Source organism: Adiantum capillus-veneris, chromosome 1, assembly GCF_014529385.1.
Source record: "Adiantum capillus-veneris isolate H3 chromosome 1, ASM1452938v2, whole genome shotgun sequence".
Taxonomy (NCBI): domain Eukaryota; kingdom Viridiplantae; phylum Streptophyta; class Polypodiopsida; order Polypodiales; family Pteridaceae; genus Adiantum; species Adiantum capillus-veneris.
The window spans coordinates 128,481,385-128,501,917 of record NC_140931.1 but is presented as its reverse complement, the minus strand read 5'-3'; positions in this window follow the sequence as shown (position 1 = coordinate 128,501,917).

Here is a 20,533-nt window from a genome sequence, read left to right as displayed (position 1 = left end):
ACTTGCAGGATTACCTCATCATTTGATTGCCAGTCTTCATGTCGTGCCAACTGGGTTGATGTTTCTACAGCCTCTTGTGTGTCTTTTGGCTGTTCCAGGTCGACTGGTTGTTCTTGCCCGTGAGGCTGTGGTTGGTTGGCCTTCTTCTGCTTTGTCATCCTGAGGCTTTGTGGATGCCTCGGCCGTTTCGTGATGTGTGGAGGTGGAAGGTGTTTCCTCTGTTCTATGTTCCCGTGTTTTCTTAAACTTTGTGGTCTCCTCTGGTGCAGGATTCGCTGTCCTTTCTCTTTTTGTTGCTCTTGTGTAATAGTAGCCTCTTGTGCAAATTCTTCTGCTTCTTTTGATTCAGATTCTGTCTCTTTGGTGGGCTCAGCTTCTGTGGCTTTCATTGTTGGTGATGGTGGTGGGCTTGGAATAGGGTTATCCTGCTGTTCTGTAGGCGGTGAAGTGGGTCGGGGAGGCTCGTGACCTTGGTCGTGTTGTGCCTCTTCCCTTTCTGTTTCCTCGGCTTGTCTCCGGTCCTCCACCTCTTTTGCTTTCCTTGCCGCTTCTTCGGCTTCCTTTAGCTTTAAATCTTCTGCTTCTTGGTACATACGTTCCAATGCTTCAGCGGGTTCTTCAGCCTCTTTCCTGGTCTGATGTTTAGTCCTTGGTCCTTTAAGTCCACTAGGCACCCATTTTTTCGGGTCCTTTCATTGTGCTTGTCGGCTGCATTGGTATGCGTGTTTCTCTCTTTCAAACCGGGCTTGCTTTTGCACAAGCTCTTCTTGGTGTACTACCACGGCTTTTCTCTTCATTTATTCTATGCACACTCTTCTTTCTTCACTGCTGCTGTGCCTTTCCGACGAGCTTTCATCCAACTCTTCATCAGATTTGTAGGATCTCTTGGCCGATCTTGTAGCTCGAGAAGATGGTTGAGCCGACACTATCCAAATGTTTTGGTCTGGGACAGGTGGTAGGTTGTCGGCCATGCCGATGGCATGGTATGCAATCCTTGTCAATACCTCTGGTGCACCCAGGTAAGTAATATTTTCTTCTTTCTTTGTGCCTTTCAGAGTGGTCAAGACATATTGTGCACGGTCCACCGGTTGCCTAGTTGTTGACTTGAGGACTTGTGTGAAAGTGGTGGCAACCGCATGATTTGGCGTGGTATACCTTGGTGGCCTTTTAGCCAGGAAGTGGAAGTGTTGGTGGTATAACCTGGTGGGCTCTTCCACCTGCTTGTGAATTAGGTCTGCAAAGGTGGTGAAGCGGTCCGGGGCGGGCAACAAGAAGAGCAACCTCTAGACACCCTTCAAAGCTCCCGTGCTGCTCAATGGGGCTGAGGCACAACACAACACAAACCAAAACAACAAATCCACAGCCAAATCCCAACTACACAAGGGGCACCACCTAGTTTAAGAGCGAACTAGGACGCAAAAGAGGAGAATCGTTAGAGCAACCCACAAACAAGCAAGGAATTTACACTAACTAACACCAATGGAACACTCTCACACTCTCACACACGAGAGAGAGAGAGAGAGAGAGAGAGAGAGAGAGAGAGAGAGAGAGAGAGAGAGAGAGAGAGAGAGAGAGAGAGAGAGAGAGAGAGAGAGAGAGAGAGAGAGAGAGAGAGAGAGAGATGGTGCTCGGGCTGCTTTGAAGTGTATCGTTAATGATCAAGCAAACATAAATATATATATGTAAGAAAGAGAGAGAAGGGGGAAGGGGGTGCTTGTTGCACTAATGCCTTCTTATAAATCTGTCATGACCAGTCAAAGTGAGATTAGTATTTGTTCAACATAGCTTGAGTAAATTACACCACAACACATCACAAGAAAAAATCCACCCCAATCACTGTCTTAAGGCCACGGGAGTCCTCTCCACCCTGTCGCCCTCTTACAGCATGTGGGATTTATGGCTAAATTAATAACAATACCCAGAGACAAGCTATCAAGAACTTAAATAAAACACCAAGACACTTACACATCATTATTTTCCATGACTTCACGTTGGAAGGGAGACAAAGTATCCAAGCTTAGTCCAAATCCACCCTCCTTGATTCAGCAAATGTTGGGCTTACACTAGTAGGAGAAATGATAGATTTCCTACTCTCAATTGAATGATCACTCTCTCTTACAATGGCATAGAGTTCCCTTGCTAATCACCCCTAATACAACACATACATATGCCTAATGCCAATGAGATTCCACTCAAGAGCTCCTTCTCAAGAGGTTGAGCTTGGCTTCTCAAGCTATAGCATAGTGCTCTTTCTTCTCCCTTTTGTGCTAGCTACACCCTCCTTTTATAGCAATTTTGAAGGCTAGGGTTACTCCTCTAACCATGGTTGGGTTAGATTTTCAACAATTTATCTAATTTCTTTTGCTTGGAATTATCAAGAAGTTGGTGGGGAAAGAGAGAGGAGAGAAATGGAGGTGATAGGACTTTTCATAGTGGGTTAGTGTTAGTAGAGTTAGTATTAATTTACAAATGGAATTGGATATTTACAATGGGAGTATCCATGTAGGATACAAATAAGGAAGAAAAACCCTTAAGAGGTAAGAAAAGGTGGATTTCTTACAAGGTTGATGCTCCAAGTGTCTTGAGTAGGGCCAATTTTGACGCTTGTTGACGGTCCACTAGCTTTGATGGTACATTTTTTCTCCACTCTTGACCTTCCTTGAGAGACAAGGTAATTGAAGCTGAGCAATCAACCACCATGATGCTGTATTTTAAGAGAAGAGGCTGAATTTTGTGGTTTTTTTGATAGATATGGGTAAATTAGAGGAGGAAAAATGAGACTAGGTGGTCAATTTTGGAATGGAATTATGTGTGGGAGGTATGAGTTCACCATGGTTTCTCTTATTCTTCAAGGTTGAGGAGAAGGTGAGTAGGGTGCAGAGAGGAGTGGTGAGAGAGGTGGGGATGATGAGTGGAGAAGTGTGTGTGAAAGAGGAAAATGATAAAGTGGAAGAGAGAGTGTGGCTGCATAGCATGGGAAAACTGGGGTCCACTAATAAAATCATAGCTCACAGCTCGTAGCTCAAAAAAGTATCAAAAAATTTGAGGCAAAAGTTCAGCCCACGAGCTACAACTTTTGTTTGTATCACCTTTCAAATTCGGAGAGCAAGTAAACTTTAAAAATTCAACAAAACCGACCGTTTTTTTCCACTGCACAAGGTCCTTGTGGGGTCCTTCTTTGGATGATTCTTTTGAATACCTCCAAGAGTAAGCCCTCCATAGTGCATGTATGCATGCCACCTACCCTTGACCTTATTTGGTAGGTCTATAATTGAAGATATTGTTGAGATTATGATATAAGTGAATAGTACAACTAAGAAAATCAAATATTGAGGGGTCTAAAAAATATGTACATGTCAAATATAAATAATATAAGTGGAAAAAATATAAAGGGGTCAAAAGAAATCTCTCTCATTATGAGGCTACCATAAAAAGATAAATATTTTTGGTGCTCTAATTTTTTAGAAAAAAAAAACAAAATAGATGTAGGAAGGGCAAAATCACAATAGTGAAAAAATATACACATAAATAAAACTAGTTTTTTTGGATTTTTGTTGGGATGGAGTTACACCAAATATAAGAGAAGCTTACATGAAAATATTTCTATATGGAATAAAGAGTATGAAAAATGGTAAGAAAAATTGTGGTAATGGTGAGGCAATGTACAGAGCATAAATAACACACACCTAGGTAGAAATATTTAAATAAATACCAAAATAATTATGAAAAAATCTTTTATTTAGGCCCTATATACAAAGAAATATTTACATACGCATGGGCCATAATATACTTATATTTTTTATATTTTATATTTTTTTGGCTCAACTAGCCCAATGACTAGCTAATTGAGGGTTTTTTAAGAAGATATGGGAAAAGTCCAGTGACTCACGCACGCCTATGTACAGTGAAATGGTAGGGATAGCCACAGTGTTTGGGTGATTTTGGTAGGGTGAGGTAACTCACTGTGGCAATTACAAAGAGCCGAAAAACGGCTATCAGTGGCTACGATGGTTTCTTTGGTGAAAGTACCTGCCGTTTTTCTGTCCCTTGCCCTCATCGTCATTTCTTCTGTGGGTAGTCTGAGTGCTTCTGCCACTATTTCCTTGGTTATTACCACTTCGAATTTATTCCCCTGAGGGTCAGAAATCTAGGCAGTTCCATCTTCTTTGATTGTGGATAAAAGCTCGTAATCTTTTTGGAAATCCACACCGCACGGCTCCTGTTCATAGAAATCTCTGAGTCCTAGCCTACGGTTGGCTTCTTTGGTCTCAGGCTTCGCGGCGACATCATACACTTCTTTCGGTAGGAGTTGCAACTCTACTTGATGTCCCTCCTCACTCTTGAATCTGCTGGTGAACACTGTGATGTGATGCTCCTCTAGTTGTTCTTTTGAAAGATAGGCTGCGTTGGCGGCTTTGACTGAATCTGGATCCAGTTGGTATGCGGGCAGCTCCTGCAACTTTTCTTTCTGGTTGAGCTTCTTCTTGGCCCTCTCTGCTGCTTCCATGGCTCCTGTTCAGTGAATAGAGTGTCAAAGTTAGCAGCTTTGTCGGATTTTTCTCTGAAATGTCCTTTAGTCTAAAATGCTGACAATCTTGGTCCAATTTGCTTCAAATCAATTTTTGAACAAGCATAGATGCATAAAAACATGCAAGGAACAAAATTATAAAGTCTAAACAAAATTTTGCAACCAAAGTAACTAATCGCGATTATTTACAGCTGAGTAATTTTTTCAACATTTTGCAAACTTGGCATCACAAGCTTGAAGTATATACCAAATACATGCTCTGAGTGAAATATGGGCTCATTTGGATACATAGGGTGAAAATGGTACCAGATTTTGGCTTTAAGTCTCTCAAACAGTAAATATAATGGAAATTTGAGATTTTGAGCTCCAAATTGGTTCAAACTTGGCTAGTGAGCTTAACACATCATGTACTTTGGATGTATGATGGCAAAATATCAAAATTCTCCTATTTTGGCTAGAAAGTAAATAATCGCGATTATTAACATTTCTACCAAAATCAATATTTTTTGGTACAAATTGGTTTTAGGCATTGTATAGACCTCGTGTATGTGATATGAAGTGATTTGGATCAAGAAATGTGGTCCATAATCCAAAAATTGGCTTGCAAAGACTTCTTTGCGTTTTCTGGCAATTTTCCAAGTTATAGGTGCTCATTTTGACTCATACTTGATTTTTGGCATGTAATAGGTGTGTACACATGGTAGGTGAGGTGATGATACAATTTCCAAGCAAAAATAGTGCAAAAGTAAATAATTGCGATTATTTACAACAGTCATAATTTTTTGCAAAACTTAAAAATTTTGACCTAAACACATTCTATACACCTAAAACAAGTCCTAAATTGAATTTGGTCAAGTTTGGGCTTGTCGGCATCACTTTGTGCTTCGTCGACTCTGAAATCACCGATTTCTGTGACTACACTGCCTATTGAGTTGGTAAGTCAATTTTGAGGCTTTGGAATTGTCCGCAACATAGTCGTGAAGCAACTCATCCAATTTTGTCTAATTTGGAGTCAGCTTGACCCAGTATGTCGAATTTGACACGACTACACTGTCTATTGAGTTGGTAAGTCAATTTTGAGGCTTTGGACTTGTCCGCAACATAGTCGTGAAGCAACTCATCCAATTTTGTCTCATTTGGAGTCAGTTTGACCCAGTATGTCGAATTTGACGCTTTGTAGCCTTCTAGCCATTTTTTGATTTTCGAGGGCTTTGCTTGATTGATTTCACTAAACCAATCATATACAATGTATATGAACCTCATAGGGAAGCTGTCTGTGGAGTCAGATTGAAATTCTGGCATCTGCCAAAAATTACCTAGCTTTTCTACTAGGGATATAGAAAGGTTCTATTATGTTAGGGCATGCTGCAGTTCAAATCCCATTTGATTTGGTCGAGCAGACAGGCCGCTATGGTCAGTTTTTGGTCGTAGGTCTTCGTGCACTGCTCGATTTCTAGGGTTCTTTCTAGGGGTTTAGACTAGCTACCGGCAGTACAAAATGGATCATTGATGAGTAAAGAACTTACCCCTCATGTCTCATGTGAGACGGCGCTGAAAATAGGCAATTGTAGACTCGGGAAAAGATGCACAAAAGAGGTCGAAAAGATCTCTCTGCAAAGGCCACAAGTGGAAATGAGGTGGTTTTAGCCTATCTTGGATATCTATACCCGGACTTCCCGAACCAATTTTCCCCATATTCCCCCGTTAGTCCTACTAGGCCGTGAAATTTATGTTAGACTAAAAAATTTCCTTGATCAGATTCCTGTAGCTCATTCTGCAAGAATTTTACAAAAGTAGGTATGGCCGCCTAATTTAGGCTTCCCGCTTCCATCTTTTGATTTCATTGAAAACTTTTGTGCTTGTCCGCCTTGCCTTTTTTATCACCACCGTGTTTTTCCATTTGAGCTTCTTTGCTATTTATTAATAATTTTTGACCCGTTTATTTGAAAAAATCAAAGAAAATAACAAAATGCTCTAAAAAAGTAAAGTGAAAATCCAATAATTAAGAAAATCCATTGAAAAACACAGCTTTATTGTTTTTCATTGGATTTTTCTATTTTTAAGTCTCATTATCATAAAAATGATGAAAAATATCCAAAAAGGACTATTTTTTGATGATTTTCTGATAGTATATACACTATTTACACTCATCGAGAAGATATTATCAATTAATTTTCCCTTGATCATGAATTATAAGGACATTATTAGGTAATTTTGTAAAAATTCACACGTTAACATCAAACTTTTTCCTCCCTCTTCAAACATTGTCCTTAAATACTTAGTGACCTTCCACCCCTCCTAGATGGCGTACTCCAGGACGACTGTGTGCATGGGTTGAACAATCGTGTCTATGCGTAGTGGTGGTTGGCTCTACATGATTTGAAGATCAATGCATTTTAAACCAATATGCTGTGCAAGAGGTGGGTCTTGAGTAATTAACTCAAGGGTTTCTGATGTCAAGGCTTTATGATTCTGTCTTCCAAAGAGAAAATCTTGTAGCTTGTGTGCTCTCTGTTTGATTGTACCATCAGAATGCTTCAGCATGCTGATTTTTTGAGTTATTGATAGCAGTTTTGACTGTTGTCAAGCTTTTTCTCGCCATTGGTAGCTTGGTTTGCTTGGTGCTGTATGGTGTGGTGGAGTCTTCTGAGACTTAACTCTCCATTGCTTGATTGGTTTTACGGTTAGTGGAGAATATAAGTGCTCTTTTTTCTTCCAAACCCATTTCATGTTAGGTTCCGTGCTTGAAGATGCTCGTCTTTGTGTCTTTACCCTTGGAACCTTCTTTTGTTTTGCCGATGATGTGTTTTGCACCAAGATTTGAATCGGCTTACCCTTAAGGTGTGCTTTTGGTACCCAAATTTTCGTGACTCCTTGCATGATACTTGTAGCATTTTCTTGTCGAGGGGATTGAGAAAATTGATTACTTCGTGGTTTGGTTTGCTGATTTCTTCCTTTCCATTCCTCCTTGCTTGATGCAATTGGAACAATGAGTTGCCCGCCTTTAGGTGATAGCTTTAGCTGATTTGTATCCCAATCTGGTACTGCTTTGTATGTCTGCATCCAGGGAATTCCAAGAATCATAGTCTCATTCATGTGTTCATCTGGTAAGAATACAAACTGATGAGGACATGAACATCCATGTACTATCACATTCAAGTTGACTACTCCCAATGTTGGGGTTGTGTTCTTGGTACATCCTTTGATTGTCACTATTCCTGTTGTCAATGCTTGACTTGTTGCCTTCTTGTACGTGGAATAACTGACTGCATTTACTGTAGCTCCTATGTCAGCCAAATCATTGGTGCCATGATTATTGAGCTGTACTTTGATGCACATGTCTATTCCGTCTAACGAGTCATCATCTGTTGAAACTGTACTTTAGGTAATTCCCATTGTCGATCATCTATTTCCAGAGTGTTGATGGGAATCGATATCTGTTGATTCTAGAGAGCAGCTTTCAGTTTGAGTACCCGAAGCCGAGATTCCTCTGGGAGGTTAGTTGAGGAAAACATCAAGACGATGCGGCTGCCAACAACGTCAATCACTAGCATCAAGAGTGGCCCGGGGTAGCATGGTGTCAGTGCATTCAATCCTAGCATGCTCATGTTGCCTTGCGGGGTGATAAGGAGTGCCATATGTGCAGGGGGTGGTCATGACAAGTAACTCAACCATGGTATGCGTGGAGATTGGTGATGATGGTGATGTTGCTAATGCTAAAATGCCCATGCTTGTAACAAATCATGATACCATGAGCTTCATAGCTTGGGAGGTGCATTATGTGCTTAATGGTGCATGGAATGTAGAGTGCATGGAGCTTGGGTGGTGCAAATAATGTGTTCTACCTTCACTTGTGTCCCCTTTGTGCTTAGTGGAGGCCTCTTTATATAGTCCTGAGAGGTGGTCATTACCTAATGGTCCTTGCAAATATCCACTGGTCACTGTAGAGAGTCTAGATGCCTCTCTAGTGAGAGAGATAGAGAGGGAGAGAAGGTAGAGATAGAGAGAAGGGAGGTAAGAGTGGGATGGGGAGTTTTTTACAATCCACTAGCCATTCACTAGGTTATTAGAGAAGAGTGGGGGTCGGGGCATTTACAAGGCGTTTTGTTGATGGTTTGGGTGGTCGGTGTGAGGTTGATGCTGCCATAATTGGTGTTTTCTTGCGTGATGCCGAGATGCTATGCGTTTGTCCATTTCGGGGCCGATCGAGGCATGCCTTCGACGTCACCGTTCTTAATCCGGTGTCTCCTTCTCGTGTTTTTGGTGTTTCTTCTTCGTCGATGTCGAATCCTTCTTGTGTTTCTCCTTCCTGTGCGTGCGTATATGTGTGCAGTGTGTTCACTTGAATGTGTATGTGCGTTCATGTGTGTGGTGTACGCATATGTATGTGCATGTACTCATGAGTGCATGTAACTGTTTTCATGTGTGTGAGTGTGTAAATAGGTGCGTTCAAGCATATGGGTGTGTGTGTATACATGTGTAGGGAGAAAGAGCTAGAAATGGGTGACAGAGACCGAGGAAGTGTGTATGGGAGCAATGAGTATGGGTTGTGTGTGTGTGTGTGTGCGCGCGTGTGTATGAGTGGATGAATATGTCCGCAAGTGTATGTGTGGGAATGAGAGTATAAGAGAAGTGTTTTTTTTTCCAATTTTTTTTAATACCTTCTTGGCTTACCAAGCTTCAAAGAAACGAGAGAGAAAGCGAGAGAGAGAGAGAGAGAGAGAGAGAGAGAGAGAGAGAGAGAGAGAGAGAGAGAGAGAGAGAGAGAGAGAGAGAGAGAGAGGGTAAGGGGGGGTGTATGTTCTCGAGGGTGTGTGTGTGTGTGTGTGTTGTGTGAAGGTAAACGAGAGAGAGAGAGAGAGAGAGAGAGAGAGAGAGAGAGAGAGAGAGAGAGAGAGAGAGAGAGAGAATCCGAGAGTGAAGCGAGAGGGGAAAGAGAGAGTAAGGGAGAGGGTGGGGGAGTTGAGAGTGTGTGTGAGTGTAGGTGTGTGTGGTGGGGGTTAAGAGAGAGAGAGAGAGTGTCATAATAATCAATATCTAATTCTCCTAAATGATTTTCTTATGTTAAACTGATCATTTAATATGGGGAAGTGCCAGGGGAGAAAAAGCTAGAATATTGGTTAAGCTAGCAGACCGGCCACAGTAGGGATCCAAAGGAGGGAAAATAGGGATCCAAAAGGGGGGCCATCTGCAAAAGAGCCATGTGCAACAATGGGCTAAAAAGACCCTAAGGTTCAACCCATTAAGACTTCCAAAATGCTAAGGTTCCAAAATTCAAAGGTTGTGTCTAAAGGTCAACCATAGGGGAATTGGATGCTTTGTGTGTGACCCAAAAAGTCTTTACAAATCCCTACATAGGAGGGGGCAAGCGTTGGGAGTAGGGGATGAGAGAGAAAGTCACACACACACACACACAATCTCCCTTTACACAAAGGGAATGAGGGACACATGTCAGCTCCCTAGCCCATATGCCCACAAGGTATACCCAATTCCTATTGGATGGGCTTGGAGGTGGACCAATGAGAATTAGGCTAGAGTAAATCTAGTTTAATTAATTTAAAAACACTTAAAAAAAAGAACCAATGAGAATTAAGTCCTCTAGAAGACTATTGGACAGTCTCCCAAGTGGTCCAATGAGCATTCAGCAGCCCAATGGCTTGCCTGATTCCTATTGGCCAGGAGCCAAAGGGGTCCAATGAGAGTTTAGTTGAATTATAAAAGTACCTTAAGCTCTCACAAAAGGGGAAAGGGGGACACATGTCAGAAGGCTATCACTTATGCTGCTTAATTGTCATTGGCTAGCTTTATGGAGGACCAATGGGAGGACAGCAAGAGCAAATAGAAAGGGGGCTAGCCCAAGAGAGAGAGGGGGCTGATTTTTGCAAGGCATTATCACACACACACTCACACAATCTCATGTGTGAAGAAAGAGAATACTATCTCTTCCCAAGCTTTAATGGAGAGCTCATCACCTACTCCAAGCTTGTGAGATAGAAGCCTACATCGACACACGCTTGGCATGTGGATGAAAATACAACCAAGAGCCAAGATTCAATGCATGCTCATCTCCTCTACCAAGCTAATTACTAAGCTAAGCTATGCTAATATGAGTGATTATGTGAGGAGATGTACATCTTTCTCGTAAGATACTCCTTCTTCCTCTCAATCTACTCTCATACTCTGCTAGCTCTCACCATCTTCGAAGGTGTGTGAGGTCTTGGGTCTGAGACCGGGGATAATTAATGCTGTGTTTGCTAAGTGTTTTGCTTAGTGCATGAAGCTTTTATCTTCATTGCACTAGCTAGTCTTGAAGGAACACAAAGAATTGTATTGTACAATGTCTCTCATGATGGGAGAAACCATAATACAAAGCCTTTTGGAGGGGGGACCGGCTCCATGCAAATCCGGTCCTCAATTGTTGTCAATAGATTAATTTCTCTCTCTTTTGAAAGTATTGTTCATGCTATCTAACTAGGTGTTATGCTTTTTGTTGCTCTCTCCACCCAAGCACTCTTGTAATTCTCATTAAGAATCTATTCTAATGAAATGCCCACTATGTTCATGCTAATTTCTGCTACACACAAGTTTTTAGGCCATTAAATGTTACAGTGGTATCAAAGCCCAAGGTTTCTATTTTCTTGCTCAAGAAGGGAGGTCCTCAAGCTAGCTATAAATGGTTGGTATTATTAATTGCCTGTGAGTAAGTAGAATAGGGATTTTTCAGCCTTGCAGTGCGCCCGCCTTTGTGCAGGTAACGGGGCATCACCGTTGAGAGCTATGGTCTTAATAGTGGAGTCCTACGGGGCTTGCCTACGTCTTAACCACTATTGAGCTATTAGAAGCTTGACAGGAGCCGGCGTTGTTTTGGTGTTGAAAGACCCTCTCTTCTATTCCTTGCAAGTAATGGTATTCGAGCCACGGGTACAGTAGCTTGAGTGCTTTTTCTAAAGGGGTAAAGAGGAGTAGTAACTAGGGCTTGAAGTGCCAAAGTACACCTAAAAAGTTTACACCTAGAAGTTGTTAGAATGGCTGACAATAGTAAAGAGAGTGAAATTAATGTTGATAACTTTGATTTTGCTAAGGAGCAAGCTACTAATGATGCTCCGATGCTTGTTAACTATCTTGTTTCTAGGCTTCAATAAGCCATGGGCAATCCATCTTTCCAAAGTGAAGTGCAACGGCAGCTCCGTGCTCACGGGATTCTCCAAGCTCATCACCATGACAAGAGAACACCTAGGAAGCCTCCTTGTGAGACTCCCAAAAGAGGTCTCTCTCCGATTCGGGAAGAAGAAGAGAATCCATATGAAGGGCTCAAGAATTTACTTCTTGATGATGCATCTCCTTCCCAAAGGAGAACTCAAGAGCCTCCACCAAAGGAACGAGAAAGAAGTGAGTCTCCCGCCACCTCGGCGGAGATGGCTCCACGAAGACGACGGGCTAAACGCTCTCCATCACCACCAAAGCGGAGAAGACCATCGCACTCTTCTCCATACCATAATTCAAAGAGGGACGATAAAAACCAAGAGAAGAAAAAGGCGAGAAAGAGGACACCCTCTTCTCCATCTTCTTCATCCTCTTCCTATTATGAAAGTGATGGTGAAAACGACGAAGATCAAGACAAGAAAAAGGCGAGAAAGAGGTCACCCTCTTCTCCACCTTCTTCAAATTCTTCACCTTCTGAAGAAAGTGATGGTGCAACCTTTGAACCATAAAAAAGAAGATGCCATAGGAAATCCTATGCCGCATGGAAGAGGTCATCCAAGCTAAAGAAGTTCAAAGAGGGAGGGAAGAGCATCTCTTTCCTTACCTATGATGGTACCTTTGGTGCTACGGACAAAGTCTTGGCCTTTATCCAACAATTCGATGCGGCGTTTGGAGATGAGGGCTTCACGGAGTCCTCTAAGCTACGCCATGTAGCTATGCACTTTCAAAAGTCTGCCAGGAAATGGTGGTCTAGCCTACGAGCCAACGGTGAAGCTCCACGAACATGGAAAGCTTTAAGAGTTGGCCACCAAGCTAGGCATACAAGCTTACGAGATGCGAGATGTCCTACCCGGCGCAGACAGTGCTTTCAAGGAGCAAGAAGCTTCAGCCACTCCGTTAATCGGGAAATTGAGGCTTCATGTTCAAAGCTATGTGGACAAAGAGGACTTCTTTATCTCTCCTCTCAAGCATGAGGATGTAATCCTAGGGGCACCATGGTTTGACCGCCTGGCTGCCAATGTTAAATTCCCTGAAAGGAGAATCTCCTTTAAGTTTAGGGAAAAATACATGTATATAGATGCTAAGGAAATGGGTAACACTAGTATCCCCATTGTACATACACCAGCTTTCAACAAGTCAATAAAGAGCTCTATATCTGTGTACATGATTTTTGTTAAAGATTCTCAAAATGAACCTAATGCTTTAGCAAAAGAAAATAAAAGCAACCAAAAGGAATTAGAGTTATCCAATTTTCTCAAGGGATTTCAAGATGTTTTTATTGACGACATCCCTTGTGAGCTACCTCCTAAACAAGGCAATGATGACCATGCAATTGAACTTCTTCCAGGAAGTTCACCGCCTAACAAACCTCCTTATAGAGTTTCTCAAGCTCAACAAGAGGAGATTATGCAGCAAGTGCATGAGTTAGTTGAGAAGGGCATGGTTAGGCCTAGCTCATCTCCATTTTGCTCACTTGTGCTATTAGTGCAAAAGAAAGACGGCACATATCGTATGTGTGTCGACTATGAGCACTAAATAGGATCACTATCAAGAATAGGTTTCCCATTCCACGGGTAGAAGAACTATTTGATAAGCTACAAGGATCGACCTACTTCAGTAGGATTGACCTAAAGAGTGGCTATCATCAAATAAGGATAGTTGATCAAGACATTGTAAAGACCGTATTTCGCACCATATTTGGTCTTTACAAATACATTGTCATGCCTTTTGGCTTGACCAATGCACCAGCCACATTCAACCGCTTGATGGAGAAGCTGTTCAGGCCTTATCAAACCTTCACTGGAGTGTTCTTTGATGATATTATCATCTACTCTAATTCATTAGACGAACACAAGCAACACCTCCAGGTAATATTTCAAGTTTTAAGAGAGAATAAACTTTATGTTAATCGAAAGAAAAGTGAATTTTTCTTGCAAGAGATTCAGTATTTATGTCAAATTATCTCTCAAGATGGCATCCAAATGGATCCATCCAAGTTAGAGGTAATAAAAGGATGGCCTAAACCAAGGAATCTTCAGGAACTAAGAAGCTTTATAGGTATGTGTGCATACTATAGACGCTTCATAGAAAAGTTCTCACAAATTGCGGGACCATTACATGACCTAACAAAGAAAATCGTTAGGTATACATGGTCTGCTAAGGAGAACAATGCTTTCGAAAAGCTTAAAGAAAAGATTATCTCTCAACCTGTGCTTACACTACCGGATCTCTCAAAACCATTTGAGGTCCAATGTGATGCTTGTGGTGATTGCCTTGGAGCTGTTTTGCTCCAAGAAGGGCACGCCATAGGCTATGAGAGTCAAAGGCTCGACCCTGTTGAGCAAGCTCTAGACATATATGAAAAGGAACTCCTTGCAGTTCTACATGCCTTAGACTCATGGAAGCACTATTTATTGGGGACTCCTTTCATTCTGCAACGAACGGATCACCAAAGTCTTAAGTACTTCATGACGCAGACCAAGCTCTCCGACAAACAAATGAGGTGGGCAAATTTCCTTTCGTAATTTCATTTTCATATTGCTCACATGGCTGGCAAGCATAATCAAGTAGCTGATGCACTCTCAACACGACCGAGAGTGAATGCGGTTTCCATAGAAACTCACAATGATCTATCGTCAATGGTAAATGAGTACGCTATTGATCCCGATTTTAGAGATGTGATTTCATCCCCTGCGGGGCATAGAGGGATTCAGTCTACCTTAAAGGGAATTGAAACATTTTTTATTGGCCTACCATGAAAGTGAACATACAAGAGTATGTTTCTAAATGTGTGGTATGCCAAAAGACAAAATTTAATAGAGGGAAGCAACTTGGATTGCTTCAACCCTTGCCAATCCCTAATTCACCATGGGAGAGCATATCCATGGATTTTATCTTTGGATTGCCTAAGTCTATCCATGGGAATACAGGAATATGGACGATAGTAGACACGTTCAATAAACAAGCTCATTTTATACCTGTCAAAAAGACTATCAAAGCCCATCAAATGGCATCCCTCTTCATTTCACAAATTTTCAAGTACCATGGCTTGCCAATGTCCATAGTGTCGGATAGAGATCCTAGAATGACCAATAATTTCTGGAAGGGTCTCTTTGAGAATTTAGGGACAAGGCTAAACTTCTCTTCGGCCTATCATCCACAAACGGATGGCCAAAGTGAAATAGCTAACCTAACAATTCTCTATCTACTAAAAGCCTATGTAACGGAAGTAGATCAAAGATCCCAATGGGAGAAGTACTTACCCTTAGTGGAGTATGCTTACAATAACACTGTACATACTTCCACGGGAAAAGCACCTTTAGAGGTAATTGAGGGGAGATCAAAAAGTCCCTTGCTACTTAATGTACATGGGAAGATCTTTGCTGCTGCAGATGAGTATAACCGAGACCTACAAGAATCTTTTCAAAAGATTAAGGATGCTATCTCTATCTCACAGCAAAGGCAAAAGGCTGTTGCTGACAAGCACAGAAGAGCCCAAGCCTTTAAAGAAAATAATTGGGTCTTATTAAAGTTTCCCAAGGCTCGATTAAGGCACACGACGGGAAAGAATCCTACGGGACACCAAAAGTACTATGCTAAACTAGCAAAAAGGTACTATGGTCCCTTCCAGATTCTTAGTCCAATCAATGAGATGGCCTATCAACTCAAGTTGCCCAAACATTGGCTCATACACAATGATTTCCATGTGAGCCTATTAAAGCCTTACAAAGGAGAGCCACCTCAAGAACCAACTATTGAAGATCCATCGGAGATCGAGGACCAAGAGGAGGTGCTGCAACCCGAGTCCATTCTCCAACATGAAGACAAGGTACTAAGAGACGGTAAGACTATCCGACGATATCTTATTAAGTTTAAGAATTATCCTTTTGAAGATGCTAGATGGATGCAAGGAATACAATTAACGGATAACCTAAACCTTGTCAATGCTTACAATGCTTCCCAAGGGTAAGCAAATGTACAAAATGTTAAAAATGAACAAAGTTTTTGTCTTATAAGACTCTCTTTTCTTTATCATGCACAAAAATGAAGTAGTATGCATGCTTAGATCAAGTTTGCAGAGACGACGTCTCCCAAACACCAAGTCGAGCTTCTCACTCTACTATGGAATATTGATAGGACTAATTTGCAGACATGCTTGCGGCAGCCTCAGGCTCCCAAGCGCCAGATGGACTAGTCATCCATTGTGGAGTGATGTCGTAGGGTAACATAGGGATCCTCTACCCGCTAAGAAAAGGACTCATGAATATGATTTATCTTCTCTACACCATAGTCGAGGACGACTATGATTTCAAGAGAGAGGTAATGTCATAATAATCAATATCTAATTCTCCTAAATGATTTTCTCATGTTAAACTGATCATTTAATATGGGAAAGTGCCAGGGGAGAAAAAGCTAGAATATTGGTTAAGCTAGCAGACCGGCCACAGTAGGGATCCAAAGGAGGGAAAATAGGGATCCAAAAGGGGGGCCATCTGCAAAAGAGCCATGTGCAACAATGGGCTAAAAAGACCCTAAGGTTCAACCCATTAAGACTTCCAAAATGCTAAGGTTCCAAAATTCAAAGGTTGTGTCTAAAGGTCAACCATAGGGGAATTGGATGCTTTGTGTGTGACCCAAAAAGTCTTTACAAATCCCTACATAGGAGGGGGCAAGCGTTGGGAGTAGGGGATGAGAGAGAAAGTCACACACACACACACACAATCTCCCTTTACACAAAGGGAATGAGGGACACATGTCAGCTCCCTAGCCCATATGCCCACAAGGTATACCCAATTCCTATTGGATGGGCTTGGAGGTGGACCAATGAGAATTAGGCTAGAGTAAATCTAGTTTAATTAATTTAAAAACACTTAAAAAAAGAACCAATGAGAATTAAGTCCTCTAGAAGACTATTGGACAGTCTCCCAAGTGGTCCAATGAGCATTCAGCAGCCCAATGGCTTGCCTGATTCCTATTGGCCAGGAGCCAAAGGGGTCCAATGAGAGTTTAGTTGAATTATTAAAGTACCTTAAGCTCTCACAAAAGGGGAAAGGGGGACACATGTCAGAAGGCTATCACTTATGCTGCTTAATTGTCATTGGCTAGCTTTATGGAGGACCAATGGGAGGACAGCAAGAGCAAATAGAAAGGGGGCTAGCCCAAGAGAGAGAGGGGGCTGATTTTTGCAAGGCATTATCACACACACACTCACACAATCTCATGTGTGAAGAAAGAGAATACTATCTCTTCCCAAGCTTTAATGGAGAGCTCATCACCTACTCCAAGCTTGTGAGATAGAAGCCTACATCGACACACTCTTGGCATGTGGATGAAAATACAACCAAGAGCCAAGATTCAATGCATGCTCATCTCCTCTACCAAGCTAATTACTAAGCTAAGATATGCTAATATGAGTGATTATGTGAGGAGATGTACATCTTTCTCGTAAGATACTCCTTCTTCCTCTCAATCTACTCTCATACTCTGCTAGCTCTCACCATCTTCGAAGGTGTGTGAGGTCTTGGGTCTGAGACCGGGGATAATTAATGCTGTGTTTGCTAAGTGTTTTGCTTAGTGCATGAAGCTTTCATCTTCATTGCACTACCTAGTCTTGAAGGAACACAAAGAATTGTATTGTACAATGTCTCTCTTGATGGGAGAAACCGTAATACAAAGCCTTTTGGAGGGGGGACCAGCTCCATGCAAATCCGGTCCTCAATTGTTGTCAATAGATTAATTTCTCTCTCTTTTGAAAGTATTGTTCATGCTATCTAACTAGGTGTTATGCTTTTTGTTGCTCTCTCCACCCAAGCACTCTTGTAATTCTCATTAAGAATCTATTCTAATGAAATGCCCACTATGTTCATGCTAATTTCCGCTACACAGAAGTCTTTAGGCCATTAAATGTTACAGAGAGAGAGTTTGATTGCGTGCCTGCGGGCTGGCTGTGCTAACATCGAAAGGGGGGGAAGAGAGTCAACGTGAGGGAGAGAAACGCTGAGCTGTAGCGGGCCAGGGAGAGAGAAAGAGTGGGTAAGGTAGAGGGTGAAGGGGAGGGTAGTGTGTGGGTGTGAGTGGAGGGAGAGGGAGAGAGAGGTCATATTCCATGCATGGCGGTCCCCTTTCTTGCAGGGTTATGGACGAGGAAGAGAGGGAGATATTATATGTTTTTTCTTTGATTTTTTCATGCACCCTCTTCCGTCTGTGTATAGAGAACAAAAGAGGGAGAGAGAGAGTGGCAAGAGGTAGAGGGGAGTTAGTGGTGTGGGTTGGAGATAATGGAGGGGAGAGAGGGGATAATGGAGAAAAGGGAGGGAGTGGTGCTAAAGGGAGGCGCGGCGGCTTATTGCACACACATGCAAGCAAGGGAGGGGAGTGGTGGTTTGGAGACATCGAAAAAAAAACTTTTTTTTTGTTGTTTTTACCTCATGCTCCCCGAATGGGGTTGATTCCTGTGGCCTTGCTTTCGGAAACTGGCCAATCTTCAGTCTCTCTAGCCGGGTGCGGCTAACCCGGTGTCAATGCATACGTAGAGTGAGCCTAACAATCTTTGTAGCATTGAATACTTGAGGGACTTTTGTATATCCTGAAATAACCTATTCATGAAGCTTTCACTAGTTTGGGAAGCTGAAAAAGAGAAATCCTTGCTGTCAAAGGATGGAAGTGGCAAAGGAGTTACACAACCCCAGCTAGAGGATATTCTAGATTCTAAATATGACATATTATATAAGAATATTTCATTATGTGCAAGCTCCTTGAGCTTTCTTCCTTGGTACATTTGCTCACCAATAGATAGATGGAAAGAATAAGAAATCCCAACTATGCTCTCAACTAGTTTCCAATCCGTCCTATTAAAGGAATAAATAATTGCAACATACCAAAGATGATATCAACCCTAAACCTGTGAACATAATCATGCACTAAATTAGATATGCTCAAAATAACTTACAATTGGGTCGATGTCGTGGAAAACTAGGAGGAGATGTTTGCAACCTTAAGTCTACATGTTGGAAAGCATGTTGTATAAGGACCTCTTTCACCTGCTTGTTTTGTGCACACACTTGAAACTCTTTAACTTGTCCCTTGAAAGCCTCCACAAAATCATTGTGTTGCCTCCTCTTCCTCCTCCTCATCTGCAATAGTACTGAACTTTCGATAGTTATTCTAGATGGTATCCATGCCTGATCATCTATAGTATATTTCTATTAAAAATACTAACAAAGTCAATGGTAGTGCTAGGCCTTCGAGAAGTAGTCATGGTGTGCACTAGAACACACAGTAGAGTTAGCACAAATATGAAAAAGGGAAGACAATTTTGACAGGGAAGTAGAGCCACTCAAAGCAATATTTGGGCAGGAGCATAGATATTAGAGTCTTCAATGCAAGTTCTAAAATTTGTCAGTACAGAGTTAGTATGACGTGTGGAATTTATGCTTTGAAAGTGTAACATTGTATAATTTAAAGAACAAAAATATTAATTTTTCCATTTTTTCTCAACGAGTTTGGCTCCAAAATGCCGATTTTCAACGTAACGTAAGCCTCTTCCTCATTGGTCGAGTGCCACTCTCTTTCTAGAACTAAAAGGCCCAAAAGTGAGTCCAAGTTTCTCCTAATGGAAAGATTGAATTCCTCCTTGTGAATCTTTGTAATAGAAATGGATAAAAAATTAATTACGTCAAATTTTTTTATCTTCTTATTCATTTTTTGCATCACATTCTATCAAATCTACATGTAAGGATTAAATGGATTGATTGATCTTCTTATTTTCTTTTTGTGTGCATCACAAGAAGTTGGATGCATGTAGGAGATCAAAGTTAGAATATGTTAAACTAATCAAATTTTCTAGTTGCTTTATATTGTGGTGTGTGGGTGTTTGGCCAAAAGGCCTGATGTTCTTGGTAGCTAAGTCTCTTGGCATGTCCTTGTCCAATTGTAATATAAGGAGATGCTCTAGCATGCTATAGAGAGACTTAGTTTGGATCTTTTTGTCTCTCCCACTTGGAACATTACATTGGTGGAGATGCAGGTAAGTTAGGATCCCATTTCTCTTCTTGCACTCTCTCATGTCGTTGCACGCTACATGAAAGATTGTTTTTTCTGCTTGTTAGAGGCCAATACCCCTTAGAGTCCTATTTTGAAAATTGTAACCCTTCTTTGTGCAACGTGTGCATGATTGGCAGTGAACCTAGGCTTCTCTCATAATGAAGGTGATGATTTGTGCTACCTCTCTTGCACTAGTATAGCTTCATTTATTTTCTTGGCACCAGCCATCAATAGCTTTTATAAACAATGAAGCATCTTGACTCCATGGAGGTGACCACAATAGATGCAACATAGTGCAACCAAAGAGCAAGGAAAATTAACTACCAAGAAGCTACAATTTGAGGCAAGCGGCAAGGCACTAATCAAACTTCTCATGTCTCAAGAAGGTCACTACCAATCTGAGTAGAAAGGCAAATCAAACTTCTCCATCACATCTCAAGAAGGTCATTACATTTCTCTAAGGGAGGAGGTGAGGTGTGTGGGTGTTTGGTCGGAAGACCTATATGTTCTTGGTGGCTGATAAGCCTCTTGACATGCACTCATCCAATTGTAATATACGGAGGTACTCTAGCACCCTAGAGAGAAACTCAGTTTGGATCTTTCTCTCTCTCCTACGTGGCACATGGCAATATGGATCATCTACATTTGATTTTCATACGTAAGTTAGATAAATTTTTCTTAGATTGGGTTCACAAAGATCATACGATATTGTACATAGAGAAAATATCTTGTTATCAAAGTGGTGCAATTCTTACCTTT